Consider the following 4,505-nt stretch of genomic DNA (forward strand, 5'->3'; position numbering starts at 1 on the left):
TAGAGACAGAGTTTCACCATGTTGGTCAGGCTGGTCTTGAACTCCTGACCTTGTAATCTGTCCCCCACCCTTGGCCTTCCAAAGTGCTGGGATTATAGTTGTGAGCCACTGCACCCTGCCTGCACACTGTTTTAAGCTGGGAAAAGAGAAATAGCAAATCAAAGTCTCATGGTTTTGTGAAGGAGATAAACATGCCAAAAAGCACTGAGGGTAGAAAAGGGAACTGAACTTGGGGGCGGGGTGCAGGGAGAGGCCAGAGAATTAGAAGACTTTTTGGAGGAGGTGGCACCTGGCCCAGGTCTGAAAGGTCTGGTAGGAATTAGCCAGGTGGAGAGAATGGAGGGCGATACAAATCAATAGATGAAAACACTCAGAAAACTAATGGGCAAAGAGAATAAACAGCCAGGCTTGGCGGCTCGCGCCTGTAATCTCAGCACTTTGGGAAGCTAAGGTGGGCGGATTGCATGTTCCCAGGAGTTTGAGACCAGCCTAAGCAACATGGCAAAACCCTGTCTCTACGAAAAAAACACAAATTATCCAGGTGTGGTGACAGATGCTTCTAATCCCAGTTACTTGGGCAACTGAGGTGGGAGGATCACTTGAGCCTGGGGGAGGTCAAGGCTGCAGTGAGCCGTGCTCATGCCCCTACACTCCAGCCTGGGCAACACAGCAAGACCCTGTCTCAAAAAAAAAAAAAAAAAAAAGGAATAAACAGTTCACAATAAATAAAAAAATATTAAAAGTACTCAATCTCACTGGTAACCAGAAAAATACAAATTTAAAGCAAAAAATTAGATGAGCACAAATTTAAGAGATTGATAGGCCAGGCATGGTGGCTCACACCTGTAATCCCCGCATTTTGGGAGGCCGAGGTGGGTGGATCACGAGGTCAAGAGATCGAGACCATCCTGGCCAAGATGGTGTCTGTGTGTCTTTGTGTGTATGTGTGTGTGTGTCTGTCTCTGTGTGTTGGGGGAGCTGATGGTATGTAAAAAACAGATGTGTCCAGGCATGGTGGCTCACACCTGTAATCCCCGCATTTTGGGAGGCCGAGGTGGGTGGATCACGAGGTCAAGAGATCGAGACCATCCTGGCCAAGATGGTGTCTGTGTGTCTTTGTGTGTATGTGTGTGTGTGTCTGTCTCTGTGTGTTGGGGGAGCTGATGGTATGTAAAAAACAGATGTGTCCAGGCATGGTGGCTCACACCTGTAATCCCCGCATTTTGGGAGGCCGAGGTGGGTGGATCACGAGGTCAAGAGATCGAGACCATCCTGGCCAAGATGGTGTCTGTGTGTCTTTGTGTGTATGTGTGTGTGTGTCTGTCTCTGTGTGTTGGGGGAGCTGATGGTATGTAAAAAACAGATGTGTCCAGGCATGGTGGCTCACACCTGTAACCCTAGCACTTGGGGAGGCCAAGGCGAGCAGATCATTTGAGCTCAGGAGTTCGAGATCAGCCTGAGCAGAATAACAAAACCCATCTCCACAAAAAATACAAAGCTTAGCCAGTCTGGTGGTGCACACCTGTAGTCCCAGCTACTTGGGGAGCCGAAGTGGGAAGATCACTTGAGCCTAGGAGGTTGAGGCAGTGAGCTGAGATTGCGCCACTGCACTCTAGCCTGGGTGACAAAGTGAGACCCTGTCTCAAGGAAAAAAAAGAAGCAGAGATGGCATGTTGAGTTGAAGCTGAACATGGAAAAAAAATTTTTTTAATAAGCATTTATTTGAATTTAATTTGAATTTTATTTTATTATTATTTGAGAGACCGGGTCTCGCCCCTTCACACAGGCTTCACGTAGTGGCATGTGATCGTAGTGGCACGATCATGGCTCACTGCAGCCTCAAACTGTTGGGCTCCAGTAATCCTCCCACCTTAGCTTCCTGAGTAGCTGGGACTGCAGGTAGGTGCCACTACCCTCAGCTAATTTTTTAATTTTTATTTTGTAGAGATGGGGGTCTCACTTTGTTGCCCATGCTGGGAAAGTTTCAAACAGTGAATTGGAGAAGGTGGGATTCAATCTGGATGTATGTATGGGATAGCAGGATGCTGGGCTTGGACTGGATCAGATTTGCATTTCAGAAAGATCCCTCTGGCATCAGTGAGAAAGGCGTGCTTGAGTGGAACAAGAGAACAAGAGAAGAGACAAGGTTACAGGTCAAGTGGTTGCATTAATCCAGGCATGAAATGAGGAGGGCCCTTTGTGAAAACAGAGAAGAGGGTAGAGATTCTGACTGGAGAGAATCCCCAGGGTTCAAGGTGAGTGAATGCGGAATAGGGGTAGCGGAGAGGGAAGAGTTTGAGCAGACAGATTTCAATCTCGGCTCAATCTCGGCACGCTGGGTGAAGCTAGGGCCGTTTACTGAGATACAGGGAATTCAGTAGGAGCATGCTGGCACAGGTGGAGTTAGAGAGGCCCTAGCAATACCCAGATGGAGGTTGAGGTCCAATAGGCAACAGGGAATAAATACACAGTCTGGCCAGGTGCGGTGGCTCACACCTGTAATCCCAGTACTTTGGGAGGCTGAGGCAGGCGGATCACCTGAGGTCAGGAATTCAAGACCAGCCTGACCAACACGGAGAAACCCCATCTCTACTAAAAATGCAAAAATTAGCCGGGCATGGTGGCATGCACCTGTAATCCCAGCTACTTGGGAGGCTGAGGCAGGAGAATTGCTTGAACCTGGGAAGTGGAGGTTGCAGTGAGCTGAGATCGTGCCTTTGCACTCCAGACTGGGCAACAAGAGTGAAACTCTGTCTCAAAAAAAAGAGAAAAGAGAATACACAGCCCTAGAGCTAAGGAGCGAGACTGAGGAGAAACGCCAAAGCCACAGGCATTGTTAAAAGACAAAATTACAACAGATTTAGGTTAAAGGTCTTAACCGGCCTTTGTTTTTGATTCTAGGATCTGGCAACACCTCATTCTATAAAGTGGAATGAGTGTCCCAATGAGCTGAGCAGGAGACTTTTGTTTGTTTGTTTTGTTTTATTTTTGTTTGGAGACAGGGTCTCACTCTGTCACACAGGCTGGGTTGCAGTGGAACAATCACAGTTCACTGCAACCTCAACCTTCCGGGCTCAAGGAATCCTCCTGCCTCAGCCTCCCAAGTAGCTGTGACTACAGGTGCATGCCACCATACCTGGTTAACTTAATTTTTAAAAATTTCTACTTTTCAAGACAAGATCTTACTCTGTTGTCCAGGCTGGGGTGCAGTGGCGCAATCTTAGCTCACTGAAGCCTTGATCTCACTGGGCTCCGGCGATCCTCCCACCTCAGACTCCTGTACAGATGGGATCTCACTATGTTGCCCAGGCTGGTCTTGAACTCCTGGTTTCCAGCAATCCTCCCACCTTAGCCTCCCAAAGTATTGAGATTATAAGCATGAACCATCACGCCCGGCCCATTTTATGTTGACCAATCTTCTTATTTTATTCAGATAGCAGTCAGATCACTCATGGTCCAAGAACACTCAAATAATAAATAAAATATAACCAGGTGGTAAAGATTGTTCTTCAAATATTATAGCCAGTCTTGCCACTCTTGCCTATGATCTCTCCAACATAACACCACATCCACACTTCAGTGGCCACCAAACTATTCATCACAGCTTCCTTAACTGTGAGAAGTTTGAAGCTACCAGAGTGAGCTCTAGTGACTTTTCTTCCCCCAGGCTTTGGATAGCTCTAGGGATCTCAGCAGGGGTGGAGAAGCCAGCTCAACTTTGGCATAGTACCAAAATGTGGCCAGTTGAGGTTTTGCATAAGTCACAGCTGCATTGTTCACTAGTGCCAGAGTCTTCTCTGTGAGGTTACAGACAAATTAGGCTGTGGTTCTAGGCTGGAAAGTGTGTCACCCCAAACAGGCAGCTGAACATCCAAAACACTGGGGTTTTTTTTTTGTTTTTTTTGAGACAGAGTCTCAGTCGGATGCCCAGGCTGGAGTGCAGTGGTGCAATCTTAGCTCACTGCAACCTTCGCTTCCCAGGTTCAAGTGATTCTCCTGCTTCAGCCGCCCAGGTAATTGGGATTACAGATGTGCACCACCATGCCAGGCGAATTTTTGTGTTTTTAGTAGAGACGGGGTTTCACCATATTGGCGAGGCTGGTCTTGAACTCTTGACCTTGTGATCCACCTGCCTTGGCCTCCCAAAGTGCTGGAATTACAGGTGTGAGCCACCACTCCTGGCCAAAAAGGCAAGTTTTATAGACAGAAAGGACTGAGGGAAGCAGAAACAGAGAACAAAAAGTGGATTGGTTGTTTCAAAGTGATTTCCTTACAGGATTAAAACAGAGGGGACTTCATTATCATGGCAACAGGTAAACTGGGCCCCTTGGATTGGTTGCTGTGAATCTCATGGTTTTTTTTTTTTTCTTTTTTCTTTTTTTGAGACAGAGCCTTACTCTGCCACCAAAGCTGCAAAGCGATTCTCCTGCTTCAGCCTCCTGAGTATCTGGGATTACAGGCGCACACCACCACACCCAGCTCATTTTTGTGTTTTTAGTAGAGAT

At 47.3% G+C, this 4,505-nt stretch overlaps 1 pseudogene; it reads right to left on the reverse strand.

Moving 5' to 3' along the window:
* Positions 1–3,509: 3,509 nt before the first annotated feature.
* On the reverse strand, positions 3,510–3,816 carry LOC108289765 (annotated as a pseudogene).
* Between the last annotated feature and the right edge of the window lie 689 nt (positions 3,817–4,505).

This window comes from Cebus imitator, unplaced genomic scaffold (assembly GCF_001604975.1).
Source record: "Cebus imitator isolate Cc_AM_T3 unplaced genomic scaffold, Cebus_imitator-1.0 Scaffold415, whole genome shotgun sequence".
NCBI lineage: Eukaryota > Metazoa > Chordata > Mammalia > Primates > Cebidae > Cebus > Cebus imitator.